We start from the raw sequence: 21092 nt of genomic DNA, 5'->3' as shown, positions 1-21092 counted from the left end.
AAGATCATTGTTTTATATTTCTTCTTTAATTAAATAATTTTCTTTAAACACATTAAAATATCAATAGATGATGCATAAATTATTGTGATAAGTTATAAAAATTAGGCAATCCAAACAGTTTAAGAGTAAGATACACCTAAGGCACTAAGACTTTTGGGTTTTCCCTAGCCCTATTACATTTCAGGTGAGATCACTTTTTAGAAGTTTACTCTAATCATTCTACTGCTTCTTTCTCTCTGTGCCTTTGATTCTCTCTCTCTTTCTTCTCTCTCCCCCTCTATATATATACACACGTATATATGTACATTTATTTATATTTGCACATAAGTGCATACATATATATTAATCATTTAATTTCTAATATAAAAGTGACATGTTATATTTTAAAAAATTATTTTGATGAAATATGCTGCATTTTGATTTATGAGTTTAAATTTCTCAGTAAGGGATTTATTAATATACCTTTAGAACATCGTTGTTAAATTTTGTTCCAAGATACTTACCTTTCTGTTGTTGTAGTAAGTTGTGTTTTAAAAATCACAGTTTCTATTTTTGGCTCTGTATATAAATGAATTGATATTTGTGTTATGATATTGAACCCAACACACTAGCTAAATTCTCTTGTAATTTCTAGAAATTTTCTGTCGATGGTCTTGTGGTTTCTATTTTGAAAATAAAATCCATAAGGGATAAGGAAAGTTTGGTTTCACCTTTCCTAACTTATATTTTTTCTCCCTCCCTAACCTACATTTCTCCCTTCCTCTTTCTGGAGCAAAAGACTTAACTGCTAAGATTTTATCTTTTATACACTCTGTATTTTAGAACTAATACATTTCTCTGGTCCTGCTTGGTCTTATATAGAATGAAATAAAATTATCTGGCTTATTACCTAGACTGACTGTTTTTTATGGGGAACAAGTGAGTACAGCTAGATAGGTGGATAAATAGATGATAGATACTGTGAATTTCATAAAGTACTAAATAAAAGTAAACTATAATTGAAATTTTTAAAAATACACAGTACTTGATTTTCTAGACTACAATATTTAATGTCTAATTCAGGTATATCTCATTTTATTGTGCTCTGCTTTACTGCACTTCACAGATACATTTTTTACAAACTAAAGTTTTGGGGCAACTCTACATTTAAGCATGTTTATTGATGTAAAATTTTCAAAAGCATTTGCTCACTTCATGTCTCTGTGTCTTATATTGGTAATTTTTCCATCATTTCAAACTTTTCCATTATTATTATATTTGTTTTAATGATCTGTTACCAGTGATCCTTAATTTTACTCTTGTAATTGTTTAGGGTCACCACAAACTGTGCCCATGTAATAGGGCAAACTTAATCCATAGTGTGTGTGTGTTCTGAGTGCTCCACTGACCTGCCCTTTCTCCATCTCTCTCTGTGTCTCCTTGGGCCTCCATATTATCTGAGATACAATAAAATTGAAATTGTGTTGATTAATAACTCTACCACAAACTCTAAGTATTCAAGTGAAACAAAGAGTCACACATCTTTCACTTTAAAAAAGATTATTACGTATTTTTTTACATCTCTCACTTTGAATCAAAGCTAGAAATGATTAAGGATTAGGATGAGGAAGACATATGGAACACTGAGATAAGACAAAAGCTAAGCCTCCTGCCCAAACAGCCAAGTTGTGAATGCCAAGGAAACGTTCTTGAAGGAAATTAAAAGTGCCACTCCACTGAACACATAAATGATGAAAGAAAGAAAGAAAGAAAGAAAGAAAGAAAGAAAGAAAGAAGAAAGAAAGAAAGAAAGAAAGAAAGAAAGAAAGAAAGAAAGAAAGAAAGAAAGAAAGAAAGAAAGAAAGAAAAAGAGGAAGGAAGGAAGGAAGGAAGGAAGGAAGGAAGGAAGGAAGGAAGGAAGGAAGGAAGAAAAAAAGAGCCTTATTGCTGATTTGGAGAAAGTTTGAGTGGTCTGGACAGAAGATCAAACCAGCCACAAAATTCCCTTAAGCCAAGCCTAACTCTAAGCGAAGCCCTGACACTTCAATTCTATGAAGGCTGGGAGAAGTGAGGAAGCTGCAAAAGACGAATTTGAAGCTAGCAGAGGTTGGTTCATGAGGTTTAAAGGAAGAAGCCATCTCCATAACATCAAAATGCAAGGTGAATCAGCAAGTGCTAATGTAGAAGCTGCAGCAAGTTACCTAGAAGATCCAGCTAAGATATATATTTTTTTAAATGACAGGTTTATTATTTAAACATTTGAATTATAATTTGTAGTTTCAAGTAAATAAAGCACTTTATTTTTTCAGTTAACATCTTTTTTTTCTCATCACAGCATGTGCCCTCTTTAACGCCCATCACCCAGTTGCCCCATCCCCCACCCACCTCCTCTTCCACAACCCTTTTTGTTTCCCAGAGTCAAGTGTCTCTCATGGTTTGTCTCCCTCTCTGATTTCTTCCCATTCAATTTTCCCTCCTTTCTCCTATGATCCTCTGCACTATTTCTTATGTTCCACATATGAATGAAACCATATGATAATTGTCTTTCTCTGATTGACTTATTTCACTTAACATAATACCCTCCAGTTCCATCCATGTCAATGCATGGTAGATATTCATCCTTTCTGATGGCTGGTTATATCCCATTGTATATATAAACCACATCTTCTTTATCCATTCATCTATTGAAGGACATCTCAGCTCCTTCCACAGTTTGGCCATTTTGGACATTGCTGCTATGGCTATTGGGGTGCAGGTGCCCTTTCAATTCCCTACGTCTGTAACTTTGCTGTAAATACCTAGAAGTGCAAATGCTGGGTAGTAGGGTAGCTCTATTTATAACTTCTCGAGGAACTTCTTTCATAGTGGCTGTACCAGCTTGCACTCCCACCAACAGTGTAAGATGGTTCCCCTTTCTCCACATCCTTGCCAACATTTGTCTTTTCCTGTCATTAATTTTCACCATTCTAACTGGTGTAAGGTGGTATCTCATTGTGGTTTTGATTTATATTTCCCCGATGTCAAGTGATGTTAAGCATTTTTCATGTGTCTATTGGCCATTTGTATGTTTTCTTTGGAGAAGTGTCTGTTTATGTCTTCTGCCTATTTCTTGACTGGGTTGTTTGTTTTTTGGGTGTTGAGTTTGATAATTTCTTTATAGATCTTGGATATTAGGCCTATATCAGATATGTGACTTGCAAATATCTTCTCCCATTCCATAGGTTGCCTTTTAGTTTTGTTGACTATTTCTTTCCAGCTAAAATAATGAAGATGGCTAGACTAAACAACAGATTTTCAATATAGACAAAACAAGCTTCTATTGGAAGTTGCCATCTAGGACTTTCATTGCTAATGAGGAGAATCCAATGCCTGGCTTCACAGCTTCAAAGAACAGATTGACCCTCTTATTAGGGAGTAATGCAGCTAGTGACTTTAAGTTGAGGTTAATGCTCATTTATCACTCTGAAAATCCTAGGACCCTAGGAATTATGCTCAATCTACTCTGCCTGTGTTCCGTAAATAAAACAGCAAAGCCTGAATGACAGGACATCTGTTTATAATGTCATGGTTTGCTGACAGTTTTAAACCCATTGTTGGGACCTACCGCTCAGAGAAAAAAGAAAAATCCCTTTCACAATATTACTGCTACTAACTACCCACTGAGTCACCCAAGAGCTCTAAAGGGGCTATACAATGAGATTTATGTTATTTTCAAGCCTGCTAAAATATCATCCATTCTGCAGCTCAGAGATCAAGAAGTAGTGTTGATGTTTAATTCTTATTATTTAAGAAATGCATTTTTAAAGGACTCTAGCTGCCATAGGTAGTAATTCCTCTGATGGATATGGGCAAAATAAACTTAAAAACTTCTGGAAAGGATTTACCATTCTAGATGCCATTAAGAGCATTTGTGATTCATGGGAAGAGGTCAAAATATCAACAGAAACAGGCGTTTGAAATCAATGGATGATTTTGAGATCAAGATTTCAGTGATAGAAGCAACTGCAACTGCAGATGTGGTAGAAATAGCAAGAGGAGCTAGAATATTATATAACCTTAGTTGATAAACTGTGTCAGGGTGTGAAAGGATTGTCTCTAATTTTGATATAAGTTTTACTGTGGGTAAAATGTTGTCAAACAGCATCACATGCTACAGAGAAATTGTTTGTGAAAGGAAAAGTCAATCGATGAAGCAAATATCTTTGTTGTTTTAATTTAAGAAATTGCCACAGCCACCCCACCTTCAGCAACCACCACCCTGATCAGTCAGCAGCTACCAACATCCAGACAAGATCTTCCATCAGCAAAAGGATTACAACTTGTTAAAAAGTTTACAATGGTTGGCATTCTTTAGCCATAAAGTATTTTTAAATTAAGGTATGTACCTTATTTTTTTTTCAGAGATAATGCTAGTGAACATGTAATAGAATACAGTACAGTGTAAACACAACTTTCATGGGAGTTATGGGAAACCAAAAAAATTCATCTGACTCACTATATTGCAATATTCACTTTATTGCAGTGGTCTGGAACTAAACCTGCAATATCTCTGAGGTAAGCGTATGTATGTATAAGTATTGTATGGGACAGTCACTTAATTAAGCTAATCTCTTGGTTACTTTACAAATTACAAACATTTCAGATTCTTTCATCTTTTTTTTTTAAGTTTTGGTCTAACCTTTCTATAAACTGTCAAACAATTTGGGTAGTGTTTTTTATTTTTATTTTTACTTTTATTCCAGTTAGCATACAGTGTTATATGAGTTTTGGTGTACAACATAGTGATTCAACACTTCCATACCAGTACTTATCACAAGTGCCCTCCTTAATCCCCATCACCTATTTAACACATCCTTCCCCCCACCTCTGGTAACCATCAGTTTGTTCCCTACAATTAAGGGCCTGTTTAAAACTTCTATTTTGTACATACTTCTGTTGTTATTTCAGCAATACATTATATACTTGTGCCTTTTATTAAATAAATATTTGAATTTTAAGAGTTTTTTCATGATTTTTACATTTTAAATGATTACATATTTTTAGGGTAGGAACATCATTCTGTTCACTGCTCTCTAGTCTCAGTACTGGAACATAGTAGATGCTCAATAAACAATTCTTGAATCTTTGGGCAGAAATTCCCTTTTCCTGTTTAAATATTTATTCCTTCAAGTCAGGATTTCAAATCAAGAAAGCTACTAACAAAAACTTACCTCATAAGACATTCGACTTTGACTCATTAAGGCAGCATCTGAAAAAAAATCAATATCAATAAAAAGAAAATAAATATCATGATGTAGTTGATTGTGAGATAATATAGTGAGTTATGAGAAAATACAAATCATTTCACTGAAGTATAATTAGTAAGGATTTATTGGTGAAAAATTCCAGTGTAGATGTGCTATAATGAAGGAATTCCACCCAAGAAAATGGGGCATTAAGAAAGCCCTGTAGGAGACAGTTTTGGTTGTTGTAACACTGATATAAAGTATTTCCCACCTGTAAAGTGTGTTGAGTCTGTTGACCTGTTTACAAGATTCATACCTCTTCATCTGGTAAACATCGAATATGTGAATCGCTGATCTGGTCACTACAAGCCAGAAAGTGAAGGAGTTTGCACCCTTAAGAATATCAAAATGCTTGTGGAGGAGACAGATTATGCACAGATAATTATAAAATAAATTATAAATAACTATAAAAGAAACATGCTAAGTATGTTAGGAGAAAATAAATTTATAAGGTGTTTGCAACAATGGATAATAATATAGGTATAGAACAAATAAGACGCAAAACAGACTAAACTGTCAAATAAGGAAAATTAAAATAAATGAGTGTATGTATTTTGAGAGAGAAATTATTCAATGTTACTCTGTGTAAATTACTGTTCTTATTGCTATTCCTGTACAGATTATTTTAATCTTCAATAAAGAAGGTACTACTGTATGCGCTTTTACAGATGAGTGAACTAAGGCACAGAGTAGTTAAGGACAATGTGGATCACAAAGCTTGTAAGGGGGAAAGTCTGGATTTCATTTTATACTGACCTGTTCCAGAGGTAGGGACTTCATCCTTACTCTACACTCCCTCTCAACAGCAAACACTTCATGCATGCCCATCACTTTTATCTTTGTGCTAGGAGAATGAGATCAGAAGAAATAGGCCTGCATGATATCCAAACAAGCAACAACCACAACAGAAAAAAACATTGGCAAGCAGAGATACTGAATGATGCCATCTTGCCTGGAGAGAGAAAAAAAAAACCCAAATATTATATACATATTGAATATATGGTTGAACTAATATATACATACATATATAGTTTCATATATATGGACATTTCATTTATACATTTATACTATATATATATATATATATATATATATATATCTCCACACACACACACACTTATATATATATGAAACCTAATGGCCACTCTGTCTTGGAGAGGCCTTGTAACGAAATGTCCAGAGCTGTCAGTGCTAATGGGTAATCCAATACAGTGCCATCTTTCTCCCTGTAGTTCAAATTTTCTCAATTCTATACATACCTAGAATTCTGAAGTCACATTATACTTCAATCTAAGTTTCTAAGAATGCCAGGGAGCATTTGGAAATCCCTAATTTCTACAGTGAGTTGACAACTTCCATAGTGAGAGCTTCAGGAATGAGATTTTGGAGGCATGGATTGTCTTGGTCAAAGTTAATTTCCACTCAAGTCCATTCACATGTAGATCTTGTTGTTATCTTGTCAAAGATACATTCCTCAGCCATCAAGTCATAAATATATGTTCCTACAATCTTCTTCTAAATATTTTAAATTCATGCCTCACATTTAGATTTTTTCCATCATCATGGATTTTGATTTTGTGCAAGGTAGGAGACACAAATCTATTTTAAACTTTTCCATAATAGCCAAACAGTCCAGCATTGTTCATTGACTAGGCCATCCTTTCTGCTTTCCCCATGATTTCTAAATATCTCTTCTGTCATACAATCTCTATATACATATAGGAGAATCTACTCTGCAGTTCTGTGATTTTCTGTAAGCCAATCTCATTCCGTCTTAATGAACACCACTTTAAGTGATAAAATTCCTTCTAAGTGCTGCTTTAGCTTTGTCCCATAATTTTTTAGATAAAGTTTATCTTTAATTACTACCAGTTCTAAGCATTTTGGAGATGCTATTATTTCTTCTACTTTAACCCTCCAGTTTTCAGAACTGAAGGATTTTATTTTTAAGTTTCCAAAAAGTTGAAGATTTTTACCTTTTATTTTATTATTATTATTTTTTGCTGTGGTCCTGCTAATGTTATTACATTATTCTTGAAAATAGGTTATGGTGAAGTTTATTGTCATATTGAGGGCACTTATTATGAATGAAATGAGAGTACCATTAATAACCATGTAAGATAACCATCATTTTTGGAATTATATAGGTATGTCCACTTGTCCCAGAACCATTTATTGAAAATACTGTCTTTGCTCCATTGTGTTGCCTTTGTTCCTTTGTCAAAGATCAGTTGATTGTATTTACGTGGCTCAATTTCTCTGCTCTCCGTGCTATTCCCTCGGTCTGGTTGTCTATCCTTCCGCTAATATCACACTTGTTTATTGTCTTTTTACAGTAAGTCTTGAAATCAGGGAGTCTCAGTCCTCCAATTTTATTCTTCTCTTTTGATAATGTGTTGACTGTTCTGGGTCTTTTGCCTCCCCATATAACCTTGAGGATCAGTGTGTTAATATCCACAAAATAGATGGCTGGGATTTTGACTGGGATTGTTGCATCTGTAAATCAAGTAGGGAAGAACTGACATTTTGACACCATTGAGTTTTCCCATTCATGAACATGGAATATCTCTCCACTCATTTAGTTCTTTTTTCATTTCATTCATCTGAGATTTGCAGTTTTCCTCATAGGTTCATACCCGAATTACTTTATTTTTTGATTGCTAATGTAAATGATATTATATTTTTTGTTTTAAATTCCACATGTTCATTGTTGCTATCTAGGAAAGTGATTGACTTTTCTTTATTAACCTTGGATCCTGCAAACTTGGTAAATTTGTTTATTGGTTCCTGGTGTTTTTGTCAATTATTCTGAATTTTCCACATAGATAATCATGTTGTCTGTGAACAAAAACAATTTCATTTCTTCCTTCTCAATCAGTATACCTTTTATTTCCTTTTCTTGCGTTTTTTTCCCATTAGTGAGGACTTCCAATACTATATTGAAATATTAAGAAAGGAGTTCCTTGTCTCTAGACTATTGTAGAAGGAAAGCAATGCTTTTCTCACCAATAAGTGTCATATTAGCTATAGTGCTTTCTTGCTTTCGTTTTTTGGTTTTCTGTTTTTCCTTTTACTGTGAATAGTCTTTATCAAGTTGAGAAAATTCCTCTCTATTCCCAGCTTAGCGAGAGTTTTTATCATGAATTGGTGTTCGATTTTATTAAATGCTTTTTCCATATTTATTGATATGGTCATGTGATTTGTCTTTTTTAGCTTTTTGATGTAATTGATTGTATTAATTGAACAAATCTGGTTTATCTGGGATAAGTCCCACTTGGTTGTGGTGTACTATTATTTTATACATTGTTAGATTTGGTTTGCTGATATTTTGTTGAGGATTTTTCATCTATGTTTATTCATGAAAGATATTTGTCAATAGTTTTCTTGTATTGTCTTTGCCTGGTTTTGGTGTTAGAGCAATGCTATCATCATAGAATGTGTTAGAAAGTATTCCCTCTGCACTCTATTCTAAAATAAAACTGTAGAGAATTGGCATAATTTCTTCCTTAAATATTTGGTATTATTTGCCATTGAACCCATCTGGGCTTTCTTTTATTTGTTGTTGTTTTGGAAGGTTACTAATTATTGACTCAACTTATTTAATAGATATAGGCCAGTTCAGATTTCCTATATATTCTTGTGTGAGTTATGGCATATTGTGTTTTTCAAGTAATTGGTCCGTTTCATCTAGGTTATCAAATTTGTGGGCATAGAGTTGTTCATATTATTTCTTTATTATCATTTTTTAAAAATGGCCATGGAGACTGTAATTATCTGCTTTTTCATCCCTGATAGTAGTGATTTGTATTGTCTCTCTGTATCTCTCTGTCTCTGTCTTTCTCTCTTTCTCTCTCTTTCTTTCTCTCAATCTAGCTAGAGGCTTATCCATTTTATTCATCTTTTTAAGAAACCAGTTTTGGTTTTATTGTTGTTGTTTTCCTATTGATTTCCCTTTGTTTATTTAACTTATTTCTGCTTTAATTTTCTTTTCTTATTTACTTCCTCCTACTTTAGATTTAATTTCTTTTTCTTTTTATAGTTTCCAAAGATGGAAATTTTGATGATTTAGGTTTTTCCTTTCCTAGTCTATACAGTCAATGGTATAAATTTCCTTCTAAGCCTGTTTTTGTTGCATCTCACAAATTTTGATATTATGTTTTCATTTTCATTTGGTTCAAATTATTTTCTAATTTATCTTGAGATGCCTTCTTTGACCCATATGTTATTTAGAATTTTGTTTTTTAATCTCCATGTATTATGGGATTTCAGTTACCTTTCTTTTTTTTCCTTTCTTTTATTATAATCATATTTTTTATTATATTATGTTAGTCACCGTAGAGTAAATCCCTGGTTTTTGATATAAATTTCCATGATTCATTAGTTGTGTATAACACCCAGTGCACCATGCAATATGTGCCCTTCTTACTACCTATCACCAGCCTATCCCATTCCCCTGCCCCCCTCCCCTCTGAAGCCCACAGTTTGTTTCTCAGAGTCCATAGTCTCTCATGCTTCATTCCCCCTTCTAATTGCCCCCCTTTCTTTATCCCTTTCTTCTCCTACCGATCTTCCTACTTCTTATGTTCCATAGATGAGAGAAACCATATGATAATTGTCTTTCTCTGCTTGACTTATTTCACTTAGCATTATCTCCTCCAGTGCCTTCCATGTTGCACCAAATGTTGAGAAATCGTTCTTTTTGATAGCTGAATAATATTCCATTGTCTATATGGACCACATCCTCTTAATCCAGTCATCTGTTGAAGGGCATCTCAGCTCCTTCCACGATTTAGCTATTGTGGACAAAGCTGTTATGAACATTGGGGTGCATATGGCCCTTCTCTTCACTACATCTGTAGCTTTGGGGTAAATACCCAGTAGTGCAATGGCTGGATCATAGGGTAGTTCAATTTTTAACTTTTTAAGGGACCTCCACACTGTTTTCCAAAGTGGCTGTACCAACTTGCATTCCCACGAAGAGTGTAAGAGGGATCCCCTTTCTCCACATCCTACACTTTCAATGCTATCCCGATCAAAATACCAATGACATTTTTCAAAGAACTGGAACAAACAGCCCTTAAATTTGTGTGGAGCCAAGAAAGGCCGAAAAGGAGAAACAAAGCTGGGGACATCACAATGCCGGATTTCAAATTGTAGTACAAACCTGTGATCACAAAGACAGCATGGTACTGGCACAAAAACAGACACATAGACCAATGAAACAGAATAGAGATCCCAGAAATGGACCCTCGGCTCTTTGGGCAACTAATCTTTGATAAAGCAGGAAAAAACATCCAGTAGAAAAAAAAGACAGTCTCTTCAATAAATGGTGCTGGGAAAATTGGACAGCTACATGCAAAAGAATGAAACTTGACCATTCTCTCACACCATACACAGAGGTAAACTCCAAATGGGTGAAAGACCTTGATGTGAGACAGGAATCCATCAAAATCCTAGAGGAGAACATAGGCAGCAACCTCTATGACATCGACCACAGCAATCTTTTTCATGACACATCTCCAAAGGCAAGAGGAACGAAGGATAAAATGAACTTGTGGGACTTCATCAAGATAAAAAGCTTCTGCACAGCCAAGGAAACAGTCAAAAACTTCAGTTACCTTTCTGTTGTTGATTTCTAGTTTAATTGCATTGTGTTCTGAGAGCAGACATGGTGTGATTTCCCCCTGCCGGGGGCTAAGGGGATTTTTATCCAATATTTAGTGCAGAAACCTGCTGAGCTCTTGTTGGTAAATCTCAAATTTTGGGCCTCCTTTGTGACTGGGTCAAGTCAAAAACCTGGAGTTTTTAACTCGTAGAGCTGTCCACACTGTAGCTCTGGCAATTGTTAACTGGAGTCCCGATTTTCGTATCCTGATGTCGTTTCTGCCTGTGAGTCTCTGCTCCAGTTATCCATGACTTCTTGCATTCACCTGTTTGTCTCTGTAATTTTGGAAGTGGCAATTTGTTTTTCTTTTACAGATGCAAGAACACTTGTTAATTTTTTCTTCTTTTTAGTTGTTGGAATGGAGTGGAACCTTCCAGGTTCCTTACAAATGTACTTGGAAACCAGTATTCTATCCTTCCATTTTTTTTAATTCTTTCTTTTATTCTCTATTTTTTTCATATCCTCTGTGTGTGTGTGTGTGCATTAACTACTATTCTGGATCATTTTTCTCCCACTCCCATTGTTTTGGGTTTTTGTTTGTTTTTAAATTTCCCTACTTTCCATTGGATATGGACAATTGTCTTTTGTGGATTAACATTATAATTCTATTTTCATTCTATTTGTGATTATCATTACTAATTAATCCTAGTTATGCCCATTTTTCTCTATCATATTTTAAATGTAACAATAGATGCATCTTACTCTTAAGAGGGCAAGTATCTTAGAATTTGTCGTCTCTTTGATCCCCCACTTTGTGGACCTCATCTAGAGGTTTAACTTAGATTTATTATAGTCTTTTTTGCTTTGCCATTTAGCAAACACAGTGCTTTTCTAAGTTCTTTACCTCTGTTTACTTGCCATTATTTTGACATATCCTCCTGAATTGTTTTTCTACTAGATGGAGCTATTCCTCCAGGCCATTTTTCAGGATGCAAAATGTGCTTTAAGATTCTGAGTTCTTATATCATGGAATATTTTCGCACTCAAAAGTTTGTTGTTGTGTTTTTTTTTCAAAGTGTTATTTTAAAAAAATAAAACAAATGTTGATTTATTTTCGTTTTGTATCTGGTCATTGGTTTCATTGGCAAGTCTTTTTTATCTTCTTGAGCACTTTTAAGTGTACAGTAGTGTTAACTATGTGCACCTTGCTGTGTACCACATGCTATTGGGAACTCTTATGCCAATTGGGTTATTACACTGTAGAGTGTTGGTGGTTTCTTTGAATTTTTTTTTCATGGTTACCCTTAAATTTCATTGATGTGATGTTTCTTCTTCTCATATTTTTCTTTTAGAACTTTTGTGTGCTCAGGGATTTCTGGCTTTTCATCTTTTTACAGTCATTTCCTTTAAAAAAAATCCCTTCAGTTAATTTTTTTTCTCTGTCCTTGGGTTATTTCTACTATAAAAATATAAATATTTATACTCCTATGGCATAACATTCTTTGAAGTTTTCTCCTCTTTCAGCCTTCCAGATGTCTCCTGTCTAATTTTTGGCATTCCCCGCCAGTTCATTTAATTCAAACATTTTGTCACAGATTATCATTTGTACCATTTAAAGATTTGACCTTAAGTTCCACTTTTCTGTTGTTGATGTCAATATTTTTGTGGTTTTACTGGCAAGAATGAAGGAGAGGTCATTTCCTTATATATCTTAGTCCATTACACTGTTTTGAATATTTATTTAGTCTCATCATTTTAAGGACAAATGCTTTGATTTATTTTTTTATTGAGGTGTAATCAACATATAACATTTATACTAATTTTATTTGTAAAACATAATGATCTAATATTTGTATACACTGCAAAAACATCACCACAATGTTTAGTTAACGTCTGTCACCTTATATAGTTACAAATTGTTTTTCTAGTATTGAGAGCTTTCAAGATCTATTCTCTTCGCAACTCACAAATATTCAATACAGTATTATTAATAGTCACCACACTGTACATTACATCCCCATGAGTCATTTATTTTGTAACTGGAAGTTTGTACTTTTTGCCCACCTTCACCCATTTCATCCACACTCTACACTACCCTCCCCCTCTGATAATGACCAATCTATTCTCTATACCTCTCAGCATGTTTTTTGTTTTGTTTATTTGTTGTGTTTCTTAGATTCCACATATAAGTGAAATCATACAGTATTCATTTTTCTCTGTCTGATGTATTTCACTTAGCATAATACCTTCAAGGTCCTTCCATGTTGTCACAAATGGCAAGATTCCATTTTGTAGGGGTGAGTAGTATTCTAGTGTGTGTGTTGTTGTTGTTGTTGTTGTTTCTACATTTTGATTATTGTGAATAATGCTGCTATGAACATAGAGGTCCACATATCTTTTTTAAATTTGTGTTTTTAATACCCAGAACTGAAATTGTTGGATCCTATGGTAGTTCTAGATTTTTAGTTTTTTTGAAGAACCTCCAAATGTTTTCTATACTGCCTGCACCTATTTACATCCCAACCAAGTGTACAAGGCGCCGCTTTTGTTCACACTGCTACCCACAATTGTTATTTTTTGTCTTTTTGATGATAGCCATTCTAATAGATGTGAGGTGATATCTCATTATGGTTTCGATTTGCATTTCCTGATGAATAGTGATATTGAGCTTCTTTTCATGTGCTACTTGGCCATCTGTATGACTTCTTTGAAAAAATGTCTATTCATATCCTCTACCCATTTTTAATTTTTTTTGTTGTCTTATTTTATTTATTATAATTTTTTTCTTTGCTATTGAATTGTATAAGTATATATGTTTATGTAGGATGTTAACCCTTTTTTAGAAACATGATTTGCGGGGTGCCTGGGTAGCGCAGTCCTTAAGCGTCTGCCTTCGGCTCAGGGCATGATCCTGGTGTTCCGGGATCAAGTCCCACATCGGGCTCTTCTGCTGGGAGCCTGCTTCTTCTCCCACTCCCCCTGCCATGTTCCCTCTCTCGCTGGCTGTCTCTCTGTCACATAAATAAATAAAGTCTTTAAAAAAAAAAAAAGAAACATGATTTGCAAGTATTTTCTCCCATTCACTAGGTTGTTTCTGTTTTTCATTTTGTTGATGGTTTCCTTTGCTGTGTGGCAACTTTTTAGTTTGGTGCAGTTCTACTTGTTTATTTTTGCCTTATTGCCTTTGCTTCTGGGGTCAGATCAAAAAACTCTTTACCAACAATGATGTCAAGGAGTTTGGAGTTATACTTAAGTGAGTCTCAGAATCTTTGCTTTTGATAAAATATTTCAATTTATTTACATGTTTTTTAAAATATATATGTATACATGTATATGTTTTATGCTTTATTATTTTAATTTTATAATTTTCTACAGTTGAATGTTGAAGTACCTCCTTTCCCTTCCCCACATCTTACTTTCCCTAGGTTGTCTGTGTCTTTTTCTAATTTTCTCTTTTTCATCTATGTCCTAGCCTAGAAGTTTGGCTGTTCTACTATGATTTTCTTTTTTTTAATTTATTTTATTTTTTTCAAAACTTTTTAAAGATTTTATTCATTTATTTGACAGAGAGAGAGACACAGCGAGAGAGGAAACAGGAGAAGGGGGAGTGGGAGAGGAAGAAGGTGGCTCCCAGCGGAGGATCCCATTGAGGGGCTGGATCCCAGGACTCTGGGATCACGCCATGAGCAGAAGGCAGACGCTTAACGAGCAAGCCACCCAGGCGCCCCTACTATGATTTTCAATTTAGCTAGCATCTGCCATCTTCTCTTTAACTCCTACATACAAATTGATATTTCTTTAGTAATAGATCTGTGTTAAATAATATTTGTTTTCTATCAACAACTTCATTAGCTACACCATTTTCTTTCACCAACAGATATGAATTTCTCTAAATCTGTATTTCCTATTTTTCCTTATTTTTTCTTTGATATAATTAGACCATTATTAAATTGTTCCTTTTATATGTATATACTTTGTTCCAACAAAAATTACTTAAGTATTACAAATTCCCTATCATAGTATCATCTGCCACTTTTAGATAATCTACACATTATGACTATTTACATACATACTTCTGTTTCCTCTACTCCTTTTATTTGTTTTCCTTGGGATTACTCTTGAAGTTTAATTGACTTTTCATTTGGTTAGATTAGATAAGTAAGTATGTTTGCCATTTAGACAAAGTTTATGTGTTTTCTATTTTGTGGAAGTATAATTACGGAATTCTAGAGTGATGTTTTTCTTTCTGATTTTATGGCTTAAGTAAGCTGTATTTCTATTTGGAAGTTTCTAAAGTTTATTATCTATCCTAGGTATTCAAAAACTTCATATGAAACTTACTGTCTATAAATCTTCCCTGGGACTGGATGCCCTCCTTCAAAATGAAAAGAGAAGTCACAAAGGGTTCTTTAATAATGTAGGCCATTTGTGATTTTTCTTCTTTTAGAACTCCTGTTCTGTCACATTATGTCTCAGCATCAGCTATTCAAGTTCCCATCTTACCATCTATTCTTTCATTTTTTCTCCATATCTGTGGGGGTTTGCCTGCATCGTGAGATATATTTTTTTTCCAGTCCATTTTCTAGAATACTAATTAGTCCCTCAACAGTGGCTATTGTTTCTGTTTTAGTTTGTTTCATGTTATTAACATTTGGAAAATAACTTTTATGCCTGCAAAGTCTTTTCTGCATTTGTACGCAAACATACTCTAAATGAAGTTCCCAAGAATTGTGCTTAATTTTTTTAAGATTTTATTTATTTAACAAAGAGAGACAGCCAGTGAGAGAGGGAACACAGGCAGGGTGAGTGGGAGAGGAAGAAGCAAGCTCCTAACAGAGAAGCCTGATGTGGGGCTCGATCCCAGAACGCCAGGATCATGCCCTGAGCCTAAGGCAGATGCTTAACAACTGCGCCACCCAGGCACCCTGAATTGTGCTTAATTTTGTTCTGGTTTTTGTTAAAGTTCTCTTTATTCTTGTCCACGCTTTTTTTTTTTTAACTTGGCTTTCTTTCCTCAGTTTACTAACTCTCATTAATCTTAGCTATGTCTCTTTAGGTAAAACCACTGAAATACCTCAGAATGTGTCAAATAAAACTTTAGTGGAAAACATGGAAGTTTTGTTTCTGATTATTCTAAGGTGAGAAAGTTGCATAACTGGGACTCACCCCCTCACTACCCTTTTACCTTCTACTGAGGTCAGAAAGATGAACTGTCTGTCTTCAAGCTTCTCTGGGCACAGGCTGGATAGCAGTCCCCAAGCATCTACACAGCCTGTGGGAAATCTATTCCTGATGCTGTACTACTTTACAGGACACTTGTAATGCCTGTTCTTAATTACAATAGCGGTTCACTTGGCCTTGGAATGGTTCGAGCATGTTCTCCAATCTTCCTCTTTCTTTATTTTCTTGGTATGTCCATATTGACATGAAGTCTATGTTCATTTTTGCTAACACTAACAAAATATATAAATAAGAGAAAAACACATCTGAGATTTTTTTCATTAAGCATTTGAAGAAGAAAATGTATTTATTTACTTATTTTTTAAACTTTATTTATTTATTTATTTATTTATTTATTTATTTAATCTATTTGTCAGGGAGAGTGAGAATACAAGCAGGGGAGGCAGCAGGCTCCCCACTAAGCAAGGAGCCTGATGTGGGACTTGATCTCAGAACCCTGGATCATGACATGAGCTGAAGGCAGATGCTTAACTAACTGAGCCACCAGGCAGCCCTGAAGGAAGAAAATTTAAGAATAGTTCCCTTCAGCTGGAATCACTATACCTCTAGGTTTGGGAAATAAAATTATGATGTAGGCACATAGGAATTTAATCTGTTTGCCAAATCAATTTGATTAAAAAATTGTATCATATTATTTACCACATGTTGAATACACATATATATGTATATATGCATGTATCTATTTATCTAATATGTATTTATTTATGCAAGGTATATTCATCTATATCATTATATTTATATCTATACACTTATAGCTACCTTCTTTTTTTATTAAGATATAATTGCCATATAACATTGTAATAGTTTAAAGTGTACAACAGAATGATTTGATATATGTAGGTACTGTGACACAATTACCTTGAAAAGTTTAGTTAATATCTGTCACCACATGTATTTGAAATTTTCTTTTCCTTGTGATGAGAAATGTTAATATTTACTCCCACAGCAACTTTCAAATATACAATGTAGTATTGTTAACTACAGTCACTGCGCTGTACATTAAATCCTTAGGACTTATTCAGCCCAAAGTGGAAATTTGTAACTTTTGATCCCTTTTACCTATTTACCTTACTCACACTCCCTGCTTCTGGCAACAACTAATCTCTTCTATGTATCTATACATTTAGTTGTTTGTTTAGATTACACATATAAGTGAAATTATATGATATTTGTCTTTGTCTAATTTATTTCACTTAGCATAATACCTTCTAGGTCCATCCATGTTGTTGTAAGGCAGGATTTCTTTCTTTAATATATGCATCTGTGTCTGTATATGTATATATGTATATTATCATATATATGTTATCGTATATATTTTATGTTTATATTTTATAGAATATAAATTTATATAGACTATATTTTTATAGATTTAATGCATATAATATTTTCTTTATCCATTCATTCATTGGTGGATCCTTAGGTTGTCTCCATATCTTGGCTATTGTAGATAACGGTCCAATGGACACAGGTATACAGATATCATTCTGAGATCAAGATCTTCAGAGAAATACCTAGAAGTAGAGTTGCTGAGCCATATGGTGTTTCTATTTTTGAGTTTGTGAGGAAACTACATATTATTTTCCATAATGGTTGTGCCTTTTTACATTCCCACCAACATAAAGTTTCCCTTTTCCCCCACATCCTCACCAGCTCTTCTTATTTCTTGTCTTTTTGGTAACAGCCATTCTAATAGGCATGAGGTGATAGGTCATTGTAATTTTGATCTGCATGTTCCATATTATTGATGATTTTGAGCACCTTTTCATATCCCTATTGTCCTTCTGTATGCCTTCTTTGGAAGAAAATGCTTATTTAGATCCTGTGATCATTTTTATTTTTTTTTAATTTTTAAAATATTTTTAATTTAAGTTCTAGTTAGTTAACACTCAATGTAATATTAGTTTTAGGTGTACAATATAGTGATTCAACACTTCAGTATAACACCTGGTGCTCATCACAAGTGCCTTTGTTAATCCTCATCACATATTTCACCCATCCCTCCACTCCTCTCCCCTCTGGTAACCATCAGTGTGTTCTCTATAGTTAAGAGTCAGCTTCTTGGTTTGCCTCTCTCTCTCTTTCTTTCTTTCTTTTTTTTTCTTTTTCCCTTTGGTCATTTGTTTTGTTTCTTAAAAAATGTCTAAAATCAACAATACAAGAAACAACAGCTGTTGGTGAGGTTGTGGAGAAAGAAGAATCATGTTACACAGTTGGTGGGAATGCAAATTGGTGGAGTCACTCTGGAAAACAGTATGGACATTCCTCAAAAAGTTAAAAATGGAACTACTTTATGATTCAACAATTGTACTACCAGATGTATACCCAAAAAATACAAACACACTAATTCAAAGGGATACATTCACCCTGATGTTTATGGCAGCATTATCTACAATAGCCAAACTATGGAAACAGCCCAAGTGTCCATTAATTGATGAATGGATAAAGAAGATGTGGTATGTGTGTATAATATATATACACACACAGCAGAATATTACTCATCCATAAAAAGAATGAAATCTTGCCATTGCAACAATGTGGATGGAGCTAGAGAGATTATGTTAAATGAAATAAGTCAGAGAAAGAGAATTATCAAGTGATTCTTCTGATCTTTTTCTATAGTGTTGGGGGCCCTTTATACATTTTAGAGATTAATCCCTTATCAAGTGTATGATTTGCAAATATTTTCTCTTTTCTAAAGATTTGTTTATTTTATTTTAGAGAGAGGGAGAGAAGAGTAGGAGGAAAGGCAGAGGGAGAGAATCTTCAAGTAGACTCCCTGCTGAGTGTGTAGCCTGATGCAGGGCTTGATGCCATGACCCATGAGATGATGACTTGAGTTAAAACCAAATGTCGGACATTTAACTTACTAAGTCACACAGGCATCCCAATTTGCAAATATTTTCTATCATTGCGTAATTTGCGTTTTCATTTTGTTAATGATTTCCTTTGCTGTACAAAAGTATTTTTGCTTTGATGTAGACCCACTTGTTTATTTTTGCTTTTATTGCCTTTGCTTTTGTTATCAAACCTAAAGAATCATTTCTGAGACTTAGCTCAAAGAACTTACTCCTTATATTTTCTTCTTGGATTTTATGATTTCAGGTCTTACATTTAAGTCTTTATCCAGTTTGAGATGATTTTTGTGCATAGTATGAGATAGTGGCCTGGTTGCTTTTTTTGCATGTGGCTTTCCAGTTTTCCCAGCACCATTTATTGAAGATACTCTCCTGTTCCCATTGCATATTCTTGGCCCTTCTTATCATAAATTAATATACCATATATGTATGAATTTAATTCTGGGCTCTCTATTCTGTCCTATTGATCTGTTTTTATGCTAATACCATAATGTTTTGATCATTATAACTTTGTAATATAGTTTAAAATTAGGAAATGTAATCACTCAAACTTTTTTTTTCTTTTATAAGTTTTCTTTGGTTATTTGGGGTCTTTTATGATTCCATGCAAAGATTAGGATTGCTTATTTCTGTGAAAAATGCCATCGTAATTGTGATAGGGATTGCATTTAATCTGTAGATTGCTTTGAGAAGTATGGACATTTTAACAATATAAATCGTTTTAGCATGTAAGTATAAATGTCTTTCCATTTATTTGTGTTTTCTTTAATTTCTTTCATCAATGTTTTATAGTTTTCACTGTACAGGTCTTTCACCTCCTGGATGAAATTTAGTCCTAGTTATTTTTTTTTTGATGCAATTATAAGTGTTTTGTTTTTACATTTGGGAGTTTGATTGGAAAATATTTCAGTCTTTTGATTAATGTGTAGACAGTTTGATCTTTACAAACTTGAATCTTCAACTGCATTTACTCACATCTTTGCTATCTCTCAATAGTGTTTTAAAGTTTTCTACTTTGAGGACTTGAACAAATTTTGGCCTTATTTGTTTGCTTTTTATTATATTAACTTTTATGTATTCGTACTATAGGACTACATTAAATATTTATATTTCAAAATTTCTAATGTTCATATAAAATATTATTTTTGCATTGAATTTTAATTCTACAAGCTTGTTAAATGTTTTAAATGTTAATAATTTAACTACACTGTCTCTTGGGTTCTCTTTTCTTTACACATAATCATAGCATGGAAGAACCTAACATTTTTCTTCTCTTTTACAATCATTTTCTCTTGTACTACTTTTTCCTGCATTAAGATATTGCCTAGAGACTCTGGACCAATACTGAATAGAAGTGGTGAAACTCCTTGTTTTCTGCTCAATAAAATAAGAAATAATTAATTATTAATATTAATTAATAATAGTAGTTGATGTAGATTAAAGATAAAAGCTGCATACCTTTTTAGATTAGGAAAGTACCCCTCAAGTTTGCTTTTTTAAAATAAACGTATATTAAATTTTATCAATATTTTCTACATGTATTAAGGTTTTTTGATTTCTCGCAATTGTATTAATATAGTAAATTACATACAATGAATTTGAATGATAGGCCATTTTAGTTTTCAACTTATCTTAATTACATTATATTACTTTTATGTATTTATTGCTGCATTCATTTTGTTAATATTTTCTTTAGGACTTTATTTTAATCTAAATACATGTGGTCTATAATTTGATTTTGTTAAAATGCTCTTGTTCAGGTTTTGGTATTAAGATTTTGTTGGCCCTATTGATTAGAAATATGATTTCTTCCTTAAATATTTGGTAAAAAAAAATACACTGGTAACGACTTCTGTAACTGGAAATGTAAAAATTTAAAAATTTTTTACTCATGTTTTCTTCCTCATCCTGCAACCATGTCATCTAAATACTCAGATTGATTTGCATAATTATGTTAATAATATTTCTCATGATCTTTTTGATATTAGTGAGAATTTATATTATATCTCATTTTACTCTTGATTCCTTACTGATTATTTTTTGTCTGCTTAGTTATAGAGAGGGACTCACCTCTTCAAATGTGACTGAATATGTGTAAAGTGTTGCTCTCTGGAGTCCCTCGACCAT

At 33.5% G+C, this 21092-nt stretch overlaps 1 pseudogene; it reads right to left on the bottom strand.

Annotated features, from left to right (window-relative positions):
• Nucleotides 1-21092, bottom strand: part of LOC109488466 — a 57083-nt pseudogene extending 35991 nt beyond the window's left edge.

Source organism: Ailuropoda melanoleuca, chromosome 2, assembly GCF_002007445.2.
Source record: "Ailuropoda melanoleuca isolate Jingjing chromosome 2, ASM200744v2, whole genome shotgun sequence".
Lineage (NCBI taxonomy): Eukaryota > Metazoa > Chordata > Mammalia > Carnivora > Ursidae > Ailuropoda > Ailuropoda melanoleuca.
The sequence above is the reverse complement of the archived record's forward strand: the minus strand, read 5'-3'. Positions and strand labels throughout refer to the sequence as shown.